The sequence below is a fragment of the Aedes albopictus genome, chromosome 2, assembly GCF_035046485.1.
Source record: "Aedes albopictus strain Foshan chromosome 2, AalbF5, whole genome shotgun sequence".
NCBI classification, from domain to species: domain Eukaryota; kingdom Metazoa; phylum Arthropoda; class Insecta; order Diptera; family Culicidae; genus Aedes; species Aedes albopictus.
The window spans coordinates 211,363,720-211,380,370 of record NC_085137.1 but is presented as its reverse complement, the minus strand read 5'-3'; the positions used below and the strand labels follow the sequence as shown (position 1 = coordinate 211,380,370).

Here is a 16,651-nt window from a genome sequence, read left to right as displayed (position 1 = left end):
GGTTGCATTAGAGTTCCTCATCAGCCGATTTGCTGTGGATTGAGAGTATTTTCGACTTCTCTACTGTTTATCATTCCTGTCACACGATACTTTCTTCTATTTTTCGGCCATGATGTTCCAACTGCATGGGACTGTGGCCAAAATCTTACATTTCAATAAGTTACTGACACCCGACCATCAGGAGCATATAACAAGATCATAACAAAATTATGACAATAGTTGTTAGAAATAACAATATAAGGACTGTATCGGAAATTAACTATAAACGTTCACAATAGCCTGAAAAATAATCTGCTCGAAATAAACATAACTTAATTTTTGGAGATACTATATAAATCTCTTAAATAAAGAATAGCAGTTTTGATTTTCAAAAAATAATCATTCAACTTGGACTTTTATCTCAAAGATTGCACAAATGTTTTTAAAATTTTGGACACCTCCTAAAAATTTAAAATTGCGAAAACTCTGGGAAAATATTCAATTTTTCTCTTATTTTTGCGCAAATATAATCTTTTCCAGAATGCTCATGATAAAGGAAAATTATTTTTATCAAGAAAAATTCCCTCCGCAGTTTAGGGCAATTCTTAAAAATGAAAAAAAAGGCCATTTTTCGAGGAACTCTTTTTTATGCGTCTTCAAAGAACGATTACGCAAATAAAAAATACATAAAGATGAAAATTTGCATTTTTTTTCGATTGGGTATGTATTTAAATCTATTGAAGAGGTAGTTTTACCAGAGAACGAAATTTTATAACCTCTAAATAAATTTAAAACAGAGCGTCAAAGTTCGACCGAAAAGTAGGTATTTTTTGGGATAGACCATATTATTAATGTTGGAGGCTTTTCTATCCAAAATAAGAATTTTAAAAGTCGGTTTTGAGTGATATGTTATGTGTACTTAACTGCTAGTAATAATCATTATTTTCCAGATTTTTTTTCGTTACAAATGTTTGAAACGTTAAAAAAATTTAAAATAAAAACTGTTTGTACAGATTGTTATTTTGTGTGGTATACTCATATATCCATATTTTCAATAATACTAAACATTTTCCAAATTTCTTCAAGCTGTTCTAAACTTAACTATATAGTGAAGATTTCATAGAAGAACCGGAATGAAAAGACCAACCGAGCGTCGACATAGAGCATTTTGAATGTTTATAGTTAATTTCCGATACAGTCATTAATTCTGTTATAAGAATTTTTCCATTTGAATATCCATAATAAAATAAAATTAACATTTGTTATAATTCTAGCAACTAAATTATAACGAAACTTGTTTCATTTATTCAAACATATTATGCATGATAGTTTAATTGCCTCTAACATAATTTCGTAACACGTTAATTGCAATCTTTGTAGTATTTTTTGTAACAAAATAATTTCAAAACTTATAAGATTTTTTTGTTGTCGCGAAAATAACTGATAATTTTTGTTATTTTGGTCACTCGAGCCAAGAGATTTATTACAAAACTTGTAACAAATTTGTTCTGAAATATATAACAGAATTTGTTATAATTTTGTTATGATTTCGCAAGTTCAGTCTAACAAAATCTTGTTGTGATTATATCTCAACTTGTTATGTTTTTGTTTAAATTGGAGCTAGTTTTGTTGGAATTTTGACTACTAACGGTACATGTTTTATAAAAATCATTGTAACAAAATAACACAACCTTTAATAATTATGTTTTACCCATCTAGTCGGCAGATCTTGGAGATCGCTACACTACGAAGAAAGCTTTGTTTCCATACATTCATAATGCCGAGAAGAAGACGAAAAAAGGCAATACGTGCAATCATGTACGACTTTTCCGGAAAATCAATCTTTTAGAGAAAAAGTTGATATCTTTTGACGTTTTCAAGTAACGCGTGTTCAAGACCATTTCTGTAAGTGTAAAAAATCGCTAGTGTTTCCTTCTAGGTTTTCCTCTCTTTTATTGATTCTTCTTCGTCGTATTATAAGGAATAGAAGATCTGTATTTATTCTCCATTCTATCTGCCATAATCTCAAAAAGGAGTTTGTCTAGATTATCAAAACGTTTATATCTGGCCAAAAACTTTTTTGAAATTATGGTACATAGAAATTTCTTTAAAAAGTCATCTACGAACCTTAACCCATATCCACCCTGCATCTTATTTATAGCACTGATTTTTTCCCTTGATGAAAGCACAAAAAACAGCTGAATCCTGATGATATTTCATGGCAGGGATGGAAAATGTCGCGGAATTCCATGAAAAAAATGCCATGTCATTTTTCCATTTACACCACTTCCGGTGTCAATTTCTGTTCGTACGCATCACCAGTCCATAACGCTGATTAGTCATGGATAATCAATGATGTCTTCGATTAACATTTCCGACTAAGTGCAGTGAATTAAGCAAATAACGAAATGACATTTTTATGACATTTCCCATTCCTGCCAAGGTTTGGCTTGCATATCTTCCATTTTTTTTATCTGTTAATTATAACGAGGCCTTAGCAGTTCATCTCGGGACCCACTCTTCCGAAAGAAAAAACCATTTTGTGAATTTTTCAGGAGTGGGACTCTGCTCCACTAATTCCTCTAACGAACCCTGTAAGAGTTTGTCTTTGGATTTTTCTCGTTCCGATTCCGTTCTAGTAAGGATTCCTCCAAGAATTACTACTGCTAAGTCAAAGATTTCCTTCGGGATTCCTTCATTGGCTTCTTATACGATTCCTTTGAAATTGACTCCTGGGATGTCTCCAGAAATTTCTCCCGAGTTTTCGTCAGGGATTTCATTTTAGGGTTTCTCAGATATACCTCCTGTGATTTTTCATTGATTTCTCCTGAGATTCTATCGGTTGTTTTTCCCGGAATTCCTTCAGCGAATGTCCCGGATTCTTTCCGGGATTTATTCTTTGATCTTTCCTTGGGTTTCTGGAGAAATTTTTCTTAAAAATCCTTCGGGGATTACTCCAGGATTCTGTCAAGTTAATGAATGATTGCTTCAGGTATTCCTTCTGGAATTCCGTTAGCAATTCTTTCTGAGATTCCGACATTCATTACTTCCGGGGTTCCTTTGAAGATTTCTTCCAATATTCCTTCCGAGTTTCTTTCACGACTTACTCCCGGGACTGCATTAGGGTTTACTAAAGGATTCTTGTTAGAGTTTCTTCCCGGATTCCTATGGGGATTTATTGCGGGTTTTCTTCAGAGATTCCGTGAAGAAATCCTCCAGGGATTCCTCAATTGATTTTTACTGGTTTCCCTTAGAGATTTCTCCAGAGATTCATCCAAAGATTCTTTCAAGGATTCTTCCCGGGATCTCTTCATTTACTTCTACCGGGCTATCTTTTGGAATTATTTCAGGTATTTTCCCAAAATTTATTTAGGGATTCCTATTGTGATTTCTCCTAGATTCTTTCAGTAGAGGGAAAGGAATCCAGAAAGTTTTCCCATGATTCCATCATTAGTTCTCTTCGGGTTTCCTTTACGAATTTATGTTGAGCGGACCCGGTATGATGGTTAAAAACGTGATACCGAGGACCTGTGATCGAACACTGCTCCCGACAGACTAAAAAAAATGTGAGATCTGGTTCCGAGAGCGCCAAGGGCGTAGCCAGCTTTTCGGTCAGGGGGGGTGGGTTTTGGTAAGTACCCTTAGCAAATTTGTACCTACTAGCTTTTATAACTAAACGCTTTACAATGAAATTGAATATAAAAGACACATTCTACCGTGACGTTACAACGTTTTGGAAATTTGACAAGGAATCCGCATTTGCAATAATATTTGAGGGTTTACGGTTGAATCACACAGCGCAACATTTTTTTGTCTCAAGAGCAAACTTATGTGTCTCCGAAGGATTTTGGGCCGCTGAATCCGAATCCGGGCTCAGATTTGCTCCAACACGTCACAATTTTGAGCTATACCTCAGTTTATAGGGAAAAATATGCGATTTTGGGCTTTTTTGACTGCAAGCCATTAAGCATGGACATATTTTTTTTAAGCAATCAAAAGGTTAATTGAGGGGCCCAGAATCATAGGGGTGTTAGTGACCTTTTTGTCGATTTTGAGCTGAGCATATCATAAAATTCTACAGAGTTCAAGCTTTCAGGAACTTTTTTTAGATTGTTTCTACGATGATTGGAAAAAATACAATAAATCAGAGAAAATTGGGTTGATTGTAAAGCTCCATACATTTTGTATGGGATGGAAAATTGGTCAAAAACTTTAAACCTCATTTACTCGAAAGTTGGTTTTTGTCACTTACACCCCTTTGCTTCTAACCCCCTCAATTGGTCAATTAACATCTAAATTAACGACTCATGCAAAATATTTCGTTTTACCTAATTAAATTTGATAGATTTAAGCATTTTATGTAAGTATGAAAACTTACATGCAACTTTTGGAGGGTGACGTGTATGGGAAATATCATACCTTACATAAATCGCTTAAAACTATCAATTTCGATTTGGTAAAACGAAATATTTAGCATGAGTCGTTAGTTTAGATGTTAATTGACCAATTAATTTTTTGATTGATTAAAAAAAATATTTCCATGCTTAATAACTTGCAGTCAAAGAATCCCAAAATCGCATATTTTACCCTATAAATTGAGGTATAGCTCAAAACTGTGACGTGTTGGAGCAAATCTGAGCCCGGATTCGGATTCAGCGGCCCAAAATCTGTAAGAGACACATAAGTTTGCTCTTGAGACAGACCAAAAGGTAATTTTTGTTACGCTGTGTAATACAAGTTATAGTGAAAAATATGACCGAAAAGGCGTCAAAACGTTGTAACGCCACGGTAGAATGTGTCAATAACATTATAATCTATAAGCATTAATTAGCCCTTCAGCAGTCACGCTGTTGTATTTTGTATAATATGTCATAAAAGCTCACCATATCTGCATAAATTAACGTGTTACTGGTAACAAGTTCTCCAGAAATTCTTGAAATAAATTCAAAAAAAAAATCAAGTATTCCAGGAGAAATTCTTGGTTACATCCCTGAAAAGATAATTGAAAGATTCTGACATTTGCGAAGGAACTCTTGAATGAACTTTTGAACAAAACCTGAGAGGAATTGCTGAAGAAATCATTTGAGGAATTCCTGGAAGACTTCCTGGACTCCCTGAAGAAACACCTGGATGAATCCCTGAAGTAATTCCTACAGGAATGCCTGTAAGAAGCCCTGTAGAATCCCTGGAGGAATTCCCGGAGTAATCCTTGGAAGAATTTCTGACAGTATACATGGAGGAATTTTTGTATAACTTATGGGAGAAATACCTGGATGAATTGCTGACGTAATTTCTGAGAGATGTCCTGGAGAAATTTATTGGGTAAATTCATTGAGAAATTCCTGGAGGAATTTCTTGCGGAGTTTCTGGAGGAATTCCTGGAGAAATCCTCGAAGGAATTCCTGAAGGAAACTCCGGGGTAATCCTTGAAGAAATTTGTGGAGAAATCCTTGGAGGAATTCCTGGAAGAGTATCTGGGGGAATCCCTGAAAAATTACTGAAGAATTTCTTAAGAAACCCCTAGAGGTTTTCCTGGAAGTATCCTTGGTGGAACTTCTGAAGGATTTCCTGGAAGAAACTTCGAAGGATTTCCTGTAGGAATTCATGGAAAAATCCCTGGAGAAATCTCTAGAAAAATTCCTGGAGAAAGGATGTCCAGGAGCAATTCCTGAAGTAATTCCTGGAAGAATTCATGGAAGATTTCCTGGAGAAATTCCTAGATAAAATCCTGGAGGAATTCCTAGAGGGATTACTGTGGGATTGTTGGAGGAATCAATGATGAAATTCCTGGAGAAATCTCAAGACGAATTTATGTAAGAATTACTGGATAAGTTTCTAGAGGAATCTCCAGAGCAATTCTTTTATTTTTCAATTACTGAAAAAAATATTTTGATAAAATCCTGGAGGGATTTCTAGTGGAATTTCTGGAAGCTTTCCTGGAGAAATCCTTTAAAAAAATGTGAAGAAATCCCTGCAGTAATCTCCAGAGTGATCTCCTGGAGGAATCCCTGAAAAATTCCTGAAGGTATTCCTGAAGAATTTCCTGGAAGAGCTTTTCTAGAAATCCCTAGAGGATTTGCTGGAAGAATCATTAGAGAAACTTCTGGAGGATTTCCTAGAGGAATCTTCGAAGGATCTCCTGGAAGAATCCATGGGAAAATCCATGGAGAAATTCGTGGAGAATTTCCTGGAATAGTTTCTGAAAAAAATCCTCAGAAGCTTTCCTGGAAAAAAGCGTGTGAAATTGCTGACATAATTTCTGAAGGATATCCAGGAGCGATTCCAGGATCAATTCCTAGAGAAATTGAAGGAGGAATTCCTGAAGAAATTCTTGAGGTATTTCCTGGAGAATTCCTGGAATTCGTGGATAAAATCCTGGAGGAATTCCTGGCAAAATTCTTGGAGGATTTCCTTTGAGAATTGCTGGAGGAATCTTTGGAATTCTTGCACCAATTGCTGAATAAATTGCTCGGGGAATCTATAGAGCAACTCTGGGCAAAATTTCTGAAAAAAATCCCCTGAGAAATTGCTGGAAGAATTTATAGAAAAAAAATCTGGAGAAATTCCTGGAGAAATCCTTGAAACAATTTCTGAAGAAACCCCTGGGGGAATCCTTGGAGAAATTCGTGGAGAAATCCCAGGAAAAATCTCTGAAGAAGTTCCTGCAGGAATTTTAAGCGGAATTCTTGGAGGAATTATTGAAGGAATTCCTGAAAAGAATCTAGATGGTATTCCTAGAGAAAATCCTTGAAGAATTTCTGAACAAACCTATGAAGGATTTTCTAGAGAAATTACTGGATGATTTGCTGACATAATTTATGATGAAATTCCTTGATTGATTCCTGGTGAAACTCCTGGAGGATTCATAGAAGAAATTTCTGGAGTAATTCCTCGAAGAGACCCTTGATAAATTCCTGGATGAAATCCTGGAGAAATGCCTGCATGGATTTCTGAAGCAATCCCAGGAGAAACTCCTGGAAGAACTCGAGCAATTCCTGGAGAAAAATCTGATTGAATTCCCGGAGGAATCGCTGAAAAAAATTCTAGAGAAATCTCTGCAAGCATCCAAGGAGGAATCCCTGAAAGAATGCCTGCAAAATTTCCTGGAAGAATGCCTGGCGGAATTTTTGGAGGAATCCCTTAAAGTAATTCCTGGAAAAATCTTTGGATGAATTTCTGTAGGAGTCTCTGCAAAAAATCCTTGGAGGAAGCCCTTGAAAATTTCCTGGATAAATTTCTGTAGAAATTCCTGATGGAATTCTTGGAAGAATCCCGGAAGCAATTACAGCAGGAATCTCTGGAGTAAGCCCTGAAGGAATGCATTGAGGAAACCCTGGAGGGTTTGTTGGAGGAATCTCTGAAAAAAAAATCTTGTTAGAAGTTTTGGAGGGATTCCTGGAGGATATTCTAGAGAAATGCCTGTAGGAATTCCTAAAGGAATGTACAGAAGAACTTCTGGAGAAATCTGTAGAGGAATTTTAGGCGAAATTTCTGGAGGAATCGCTAGATGCATTCCTGGAGGAATTTTTAGAGAAATTCCTGCATGAACTCCCAGAAGCATCCCTGGAGAAATTCCTAGAAGCAAGCTTGCTATTTGATGAAAACATTTGCGAAATGATGCGATTTGCTTTCGACAACGAATACGTTTTCACCCATCCTCGCTTTATTCAATCAACCTCCCATACGAGTAGCACACGAACGGGCTCAACACTGATCAGCATAGTTGACTCTTCCTTTTCGCCGTTGAGCCGTTGCGTTCTAGCCAAGCATCTCTTTTCATCGCTTTCGATGCTTTTCGACAGCTTATCGCGAAGCATCGTTGGCTGGAAGCTTTATTAGTATGGTATCGGTACATGCGAATGTTGCTTCTGTGTGCGTGTCGAGCGTTCGTGTCGTAGCTTCGCAAGCCAACCTATTCGGTATGGTTCGGCTGTTCGAGCGAGCGTGTGGCGGCACAGTCAGATGTGTGCAAAATCGTTTGTGATTTACATCATGTTCGTTTTGCCACCTCTTTGCTGCTGGTCATCGCTGATCAGTGTACAGTTTCGCAGTTATCGCACGCGATAAATATACAGTTGATGAGTTGTGATGAGCACTAGTGAGGTGATAATTTGCATCATTGCCTAGAAGAATTCCTGTGTTCTCTTATGGAATTCGTAGAGGAATATCAGGAATGATTCCTGAAGAAGTCGCAGATGGAACTCTTGGAGAAATTCTGGAGCAATTCTTAGAAGAGTTCCTGAAAGAATTCCAGAAGGAATCCCGGAAGCCATTTCAAGAGGAATTCCTAAAGGAATCCCTAAACAGTTCCTGCAGGAAGTACTGCATTAACTCCTGGAGGAGTTCCATAAAGAATACAAGGATGAATTTTTAAAGGAATCCTAAGAAGAGTTCATGGGAGAATCTTTGGACGATTTTTTAAAATCACGGAGACAAATTTCGTTCGTTTGAAACAAAAATATTCATGTTTAATCGGTAAACTGATAAGACGTTTAAATTTAAAATTTTAATTTTTAAAACTTACTCAATTACACATTTATTTCGACAACACCCATTGAGGAGCCCCCCGTTCCGCCGTCGAGAACATGAACAAAACTCACAAGTTGCAGCTGCAACATCAAACAAGATTTCCTCCTGCAAAAAAAGCAAGTTTCACCGAAAGTCTCCACGAAATCCCGTTGTTTTCGGGAGCATGTGTTATCTAATAGATGTATACAAGATGTTAGCATTGAAAGTACAACATAAGAGGTGGGTTTTCCAGTGAAGGAATGACTTTATAAGTTTAATGGGAAAACAAATATTACCGTAGGGCCGACATGCCACAAAAAAAAATAAAAATATTTACATTTATTTCTAACATCATATGTCAGAAGATGCATTTTTGTTTCAAACATGGATAGCATTTGCTTCAAATGTGACGTTCGATTTGCTCCAAACAGTTTAATTTTTGTTGCCTTAACAAATTCACAATGAAGAAATCCCATGAGGAATCCTAGAAGCAATCCCGTGAGCAGTTCCTTAGGGAATCCCAGGAAAGCATTCTTAACAAATTCCCGGAAAATTTTCTGTAGGAAAAATATACGAAAGAATCCATGTCTGCAATATTTTTTGTACGAATTATTGTTGGAATCTTCGGAAGGACTCCCAAAAGAATGTTTCATACAATGCTTTAAGGAGCTCCTGGATAAATTTTTAGTTTATCTCTGGTAAAATTTCCTGTACGGGTTTCTGGAAGATATATCAGCTGAAATACTTCGAATTATTTCAGATTGAATTATTGAAGCAATCTCTAGTGAAATTCTTGAAGGAATATATGAAGAAATCCCTGAAGAAATCTCTGAAGGAATACTTGCAGAAATACCTAAAAAAATTTCTGTTGACATTCCTTTGAAAAACCCTGGAGAAACTTTTGGAGGAATCCTCGAAAAAAGCACTGGAACATTCACAGGAGGAACCTCTATAGATATCTCAGGATAAATTCCCGGTTGAATGTCTGGTGAAACCCCATGAGGATTTTTTGAAAAATTCTCTGGAACAATCCATGATGGAATCACTGAAGGAAGCTATGGAAAAATTCCTGGAGGAATGCTTGCAGAAGCATCTGAAAAAAACATGTGGAGAAATTGTTGAAGGAATTCTTGATGCATTTCTTAGAACAAACCCTGAAACAATCTACCGCAACCGGTTCCAGTATATCTGGAAAATTTGACATGATGTTTTCGTATTTCATGAATAAACATCACAAAATTTAGCCATTCAACCAAGCGAAAGTGAAGTTCTCGAGTAAAAAAGGTTTGATAACTGTGAATAAAAACCTTAATTATTAGATTTTTTTATTTTTTGAGATATTTTTTCTACTCTGAATTATTGATAATCTTTGAATTGGCTCGATTTAATAAGAACTGACCCTGGCGGCCAGGGGGGCACGGCCTTCTCGACCGGAACGGGAATCGAACCCGCCGTCTCCGGATTGTGGCAATCCATACCCTTTACCACTAGGCTTACTGGAGCTGCTGTATCTTCGGAATCAATGAATCGATTGCAATAAAACATTTGACTTAACTTGAATTTTTAAACAAGAGAAAAAGTTAAAGCGATTACATTTATTTCACATTTTTTTAGTAAATTCGTCTTTTAACTAAATTGGTTGTTGTAACTATCCTTCAAAACACATTTATATATTAGTCAATTAGAGGGAAATTACATGAACTATAACTTGCATCTTGGATTTTGAAACGATGTTGAAGTTTTGGATAATTTGGTGTTTTATTGAAAAAATAATCTAATCATTATAATTATCTTCCGTATTAAGAATATAAAGTTAAGTAAAAGATTTTTCATAGGTGTAGGCCAGGGCTAAAAATCTCGTTAATACAGATAAAAAAAATCATAGCTCATTATATAAGTCATAAATGGACAAAATTTCATTGGATTCGGTTCATTGAATCCGGAGATATAACAGCTCAACATTGACTGTCGGATAATTATACCTTTTCCAATAACCTTTGTAACTTCGTGGAGAATGGCCAGATCTTTTCCAAATTTGTACCACTGATACACAAATATTTGATCCACTTTTCGAAAAGTTACAGCTTGTTGTACAATTTTTGAAAATTGAAAATTTTGGCTGTCCTGATCGTTTTGTCTATCCCCTGTAAATGTTTGTTAAAATTTCAGAAGATTTACTGTACATTGGAGATTATCCACGGAGCACTCTATGGCAAGCTCAGCATCCAGAATGTTGCCAAAGCCGGAAGGATACGGTGGGCAGTGTTGCAAGAATGCCGGATAACAACCCTTCAAAGATTTCGTTCGCAAGAAATCTTATCTACCTATGTAAAGAAATTGAACTTAACAAGTGAATGGAATAAAATGTTTAAAGGTGATGTTAAAGCAATATTACAATCAATCCATTTCACTCTCAAATGAAGCAAGTGCACAGTGTTTGAAGTAGCAAAGGTTCAAAGGTTTATGCAATTACGTTGCCAAAACTACTTTACATTTAGCCATCCATGACAGTGTGGTATGCTACCACTACCGATATCTCTCGATATGCATAATAATTGTCTGCCCCGGATTTACATAATGACATATTGCTACCGGCCTGATTGGGTTTGGTGGAATTGCTACGAGCTATAGCTCTGGTCGTACCTACACCAGCCAGCGTCGTCCGTCGTACGTGTGTCTCTGTACAATTGCCATATCACGCGGATTCAATCCGTCGTTGTTCGTTCATATTGTGACTCGATGGTCAATGCCAATGTCAGGGTGATTAGCGCATGCCTGAATGAAATCTCTATAGCTTTAACTTCACCTTGGACAATTGAAAGAAGCTCAACGTTTGGGTTGAGACTAAGACTACTTCCACATTGCGTGATCTATGATCAGGGGCCTTTCCTGTTTGAAACCTTCAGGTGAATGTGGAAATGAAGTTAACTCGATTCACGCTGATTCTTAACACAATATAGACCTTTTTTTCAGTTGAAACGTAACGTCCGGAAGAAAACTACTAAGGGCTGTACCATTTGTGAACCATTCATAGAAAGATTTCAATGCCACATTAGTTTGCTTCATTTACTTTTCTCGTTTACTTATGATAGCCGGCATCTCGTATTCTTTCAAAATTTGCACCTCACAAATAGGAAAATAAACAACAGTTTCGTTGAACAGCCAGCAGAACTGTCAATAATTTGTTCACAACAATATGCGGCGTCCTTCGGGTCGTATTTGCAAACCATTTAATGATCCATCATCGGTAGGCTCTGGCATCGGACGGCTCGTATGTTTGTGTTCAGTTCAGCTGCTGCTGACCGTTGCAAACTCCAACGACCGAGCCACCTTGTGCCCCAACAAATCCAGGCAACATCTCGAGCATTGCACATGCACCCGTCCGTCCGCCCGTCCATGCATCCGTCCCATCATCCATCATGACTTACACACATCAACTACCTACATACTTGGGTCTCGCTCTCAGTCAGTACTCAGTAGCAAGCAGCAACCAAAGATGCCACGATCTATGTGTGAGCTGAGCAGCCTTCATGGACGGTGAATTGTTAAGTAGTTCAACAACTATTACCCGTAGGTAGTCAGTGCTTACATACAGCCAGCGCAGTCGGGTCGGGAGTTGCTCTTCTACTACTAGAGGGTACCTATATAGGGCAGTGCATACTGCGGTTGCTACGGAAAATTTTTCTAAGTCTTTGACGTTTCGTGGCCTTGTTGTTTACGATTTGGACTTAGAAAAGTTTTAGCAACTTTGGTTGGTTTCTGAGGACGGTATGATCGTGAACTTGGGAGTGAAAATGGACATTAAGGAACATATAAGGAAAAAGGATGATTTTATGCATTGATACGCTAGGGAAACACGATTCAATCAGGTAAGAGTGGTTCATGTAAATTGATTTTCAACTCCAACATGCCAAACATCCACAAAATCCTCGTTTCAGGAATCAAACCAAGTTCAAAAAGAGCTGATGACCTTGGCCATAAGGAAAGGGTTTGCAAAACCCGCATTGAGCAAATTTAATTCGGGAACAAGGCGCCTACAATGGGTCGTTTGGGAAAGTTCTACGCTACTTTTGGATTACCCGCAGACCGTCGGATTACAAGAGTTGAACTACTGAGCATGTACTGATTGCTCTACAATGACTTTCAATCACTGCGGTGCCGATATTAGAAAAGAGAAGGACGCTGGCTGTATCTTTCCCGCAAGGCCAATTTGAACCTTTCAGTAATGCCAACTCTGAGCCATTATGTTTGCCGATTAACAAGCACAAGCATCGTCATGCCGAAATCTAAATAAAAGAGAAAAAAAAACTCCATGATTTATTTTCTAAGGTTTACCAGGAGTTCCTGTTGGGACCGCTTCAGGTGCTCCTTCTTGAATTCCTGCAGGGGTTCTTTCATGGATTCCTCAAGGATTTCCTTCAGCGTTTCCTCCAAGGGTTTCTTCTGAATTTACACCAGAAGTTCCTTCTTATTCCTTCAAGGAAATTCAACCGGATTTTCTAACGGAATTTTTCTAGAAGTTCCTTACAGGATTCCTCCAAAAGTTCTTCCGAAAGGGTTCCTTCCGGGATTCATTTCTAGATTCGTTCAGGAATTCGTACCGGAATTCTTCCAGGAATTCCATCCAAAACTTCTTCAGGAGTTCTTTCTGGAGATTCTTCTGGTATTCATTCTAAGAATAATACATAAGTTCCTGCTGAAATACATTCAGAAATTTCTTCTGGGATTCCTCTAGCAGTTCCGGGATTTCTTCAGGAATTCATTCTGAGATTCTTCCAGGAATTCCTTCGGAGATTCCTCCAGCAATTCTTCCTGGGTTTCTCAAAAAACTAATTCTAGAAGTCTGCTAGGAGTCCTCCGGAAGGAATCCCGGCAGGAATTCCCAGAGGAATCTCGAAAGTAGTGCCGAAAGAAGTTCCTGTAGGAATCCTAGGAGTTCCCGGAAGAATCTTGAACGGAGTTCCTGGTGGAAGCCTGGGAGGAATTCCTTAAGAAATCCCAGAAAGAACTCTCTGGAGGAATTTCGGAAGGAACTTCTGGGGAAATCTCGGAAAGGACTTCTCTGAAGGAATTCCGGAAGGAACTTCTGGAGGAATCACGGGAAAAATCCCAGATGGAATTCCTAGAGCAATTCTAAAAGAAACTACTGGTATAATCTCAAAAAAAAAAAATCCTGGAGGAATCCTTGAAGCAACTATGGGAGGAGCCCGTGGAGGAACTCCTGGAGAAATACTGGAATGAGTTCCTGGAGGAATCCCCATAAATATTTTCTGGATGTATCTCAGAAAGAATTCTTGGATGAATCCCAGCACGAACTCTTTGAGGAATCACAGAAGGAACTCCTGAAGGAATAACAAAAGGAACCCAGTAAGAAATTCCTGGACGTATCCTCAAAAGAACTCCTGAAGGAATCTGGAGGAACTGCTGGGCAATTCTTAGAATGAATACCAGAAGAAATTCCAGAAAGAGCTCAGGAAGAAGTTTTGGATGGAACTCCTGGAAGAATTGGCGGAATCCTGTAAGACACTTCTGGAGGAATCCCGTTAGAAATTCCGGTTGAATTTCCTGGAAGGAATTAGAAGGAGCTTTTGATGTAATTTCTGAAGAAATCCTTGGAGGAAACCCTGAAGGAACTCCTAGAGGAATCCATGAGGGAGCTCCTGAAGCGGTCTCAACAGGAACTCCTGGTTAACCTTAGAAAACAAATCATGGAGTTTTTTCTCTCTCTTTTATTTAGATTTCGGCATGACGATGTGCTTATTTATCTGCAAACATAATGGCTCAGAGTTGGCATTACTGGAAGGTTCAGATTGGCCTTGCGGGAAGATACAGCCAGCGTCCTTCTCTTTTCTAATATCGGCACCGTAGTGATTGAAAGTCATTGTGGAGCAATCGTAAATCTTATTCAGTACATGATCAGTAGTTCAACTCTTGTAATCCGACGGTCTGCGAGTAAACCAAAAGTAGCGTAGAACTTTCCTAAACGATCAATTGTAGGCGCCTTGTTCCCGAATTAAATTTGCTCAATGCAGGTTTTGCAAACCCTTTCCTTATGGCCAAGGTCATCAGCTCTTTTTGAACTTCGTTTGATTTCTGAAACGAGGATTTTGTAGATGTTTGGCATGTTGGAGTTGAGAATCAATTTACATGAACCACTCTTACCTGATTGAATCGTGTTTCCCTAGCGTATCAATGCATAAAATCATCCTTTTTCCTTATATGTTCCTTAATGTCCATTTTCACTCCCAAGTTCACGATCATGCCGTCCTCAGAAACCAACCAAAGTTGCTAAAACTTTTCTAAGTCCGAATCGTAAACAACAAGGCCACGAAACGTCAAAGACTTGAAAAAATTTTCCGTAGCAACCGCAGTATGCACTGCCCTATTGAGACGACGACAAGCCGCCCTTCCTCACAGCACCCGTTCTCAGTAGGCATGGTGTGTGAGTCAACTCTGCAGAAAACTAGTCGAACTGGTTTATAAATGCACATCAGAATGCCAATTCCAGAGAGACCATGTGCTGAGCTGCTTACTGTATGAGTGCTACATCTAGTGTGTATGAACACATAACTAGGCCGGATAATGTGCGGTTCTCTCTGTTCTTCAATAATTCTTCATGCCGAAATCATCGTGCAAAGATGTTGACAGATACCTACGTTGGGAAAAGTTTTGGATAGTTATGGGACCGTTTGCGTTGTCAACAAATTCGGTAAAGTAGGTTTGATAACACAGCAAAACATTTTTTTTTTTGTCTCAAAAGCAAACTTATGTATCTCTTACAGATTTTAAGCCACCGAATCCAAGTCCGGACTCTGAGTTGCTATGCCTCAATGGCTATAGCTATACGGCTGTACCCTATGGGGCAACATATGCGATTTTGCCAATTTACCCGACGTTTCAGTTGTGTTCGGCAGCCTTTTTCTAGGGGAAACTAAACAGGAGATTTTTTTCAATACTTGCTTGACATCTAATCAAAGTTTTACAAACTTCAATCTATCGTTTATGTTTGGGTATGTGTATCGTATGTTAGCTTGTCGTACATTTTTAGCGTGGATCTGTGGGAGATAGAGAGGTGTGTTGGGAACGTCTGTTGGGTGTATAATTATGATGGTTTACAGTTGTGGGTGGTTTTAGTTTCCTATACGTTGTCACCACTGATCACGGACACTGTCTAAATATCTGTCCAAAATGGTGAGCTTTAGCTATGGTGCTTTTTTAGATCATCATAAATGTTAGAATCTACCAGTCGGAAACCACTTTAAAACTGAAAAATATTGATGTCAAAAATAATGACTCACAGGATGGCTGCAGAAATTTGTTTTTCTAAACTGTTTTTGATTGTTTGTTTTTGTTTTGGTTTAGTGCTGCAAATCTCCGACGACCTAATTAGCTTCTTTGAATTAGAATCTCTACAAAATTTCCTGCAGACATTCCATTAAGAACTCCTTCAGAAATTAAGCCGGAAATTCTACAAAAGATTTATTCAAGAATTCTCTTAGAAATTTCTCCAAAAAATGCTTCCGGGATATCCTCAAAAAATATCCGTCTTTTTTTTGTAATTTTTATTTAAATATTTCTCCTTCAATATGTATTTCTGTGAGGAGTCTTTCAAAAATGTTTCCCAAAATAGCTTCGACAATGCTTTCAAAATTGCCTCCAGAAATGTCTTCTTGCATTGCTTCATAAATTGTTTTGAAAAATCTTACAAAGGTTCTTCTAGAATCTTCTTTTGCTTATTCCCCTACAAATGTCCTAAAAAATTCCTCCGAGATTTTTTTTCCAAGGAATTAATTAGAAATTATTCTTATAATTTCTCTGGAACTTATTCTGAGAGGTCTTTCCAATACCTTTTTCAAGGATTCGGAAGAGTATTCTTCGAACACTTCGCTTGAAATTCATTCGAGGATTTCTCCAAAAATTTCTTCAAATGTTTCCCTAGAAATACCACCTAGAATTCTTCCAGAACTTCTTCCAGACTTTTTCAGAAATTCTTCCAGAACATTTTTCCAAAGAATGCACCCAAGAATATTTATAAAAATTCCTCCAGGAATACCTAAGAGGACTCTGACAGAACATTATTCTAAGATTTTTCTTAGAATTCCTTACAGAGCGCCTTCAAAGATGTCGGGAAGTTTCAAAAATCTGAGGAATTGATAAGAATACT

The 16,651-nt window shown here is 37.8% G+C and overlaps 2 long non-coding RNA genes across 3 annotated transcripts in view; both read right to left on the bottom strand.

Annotated features, from left to right (window-relative positions):
- Window positions 1-16,651, bottom strand: part of LOC115264953 (uncharacterized) — a 480,170-nt gene that overhangs the window by 393,028 nt on the left and 70,491 nt on the right. The gene's annotated exons all lie outside the window — the stretch shown is intronic.
- Window positions 14,369-14,824, bottom strand: LOC134287895 (uncharacterized). The gene is made up of 2 exons (XR_009997623.1): window positions 14,650-14,824; window positions 14,369-14,580 (listed from the first exon to the last, which is right to left on the bottom strand). It is a non-coding gene; the product is annotated as an uncharacterized LOC134287895 (long non-coding RNA).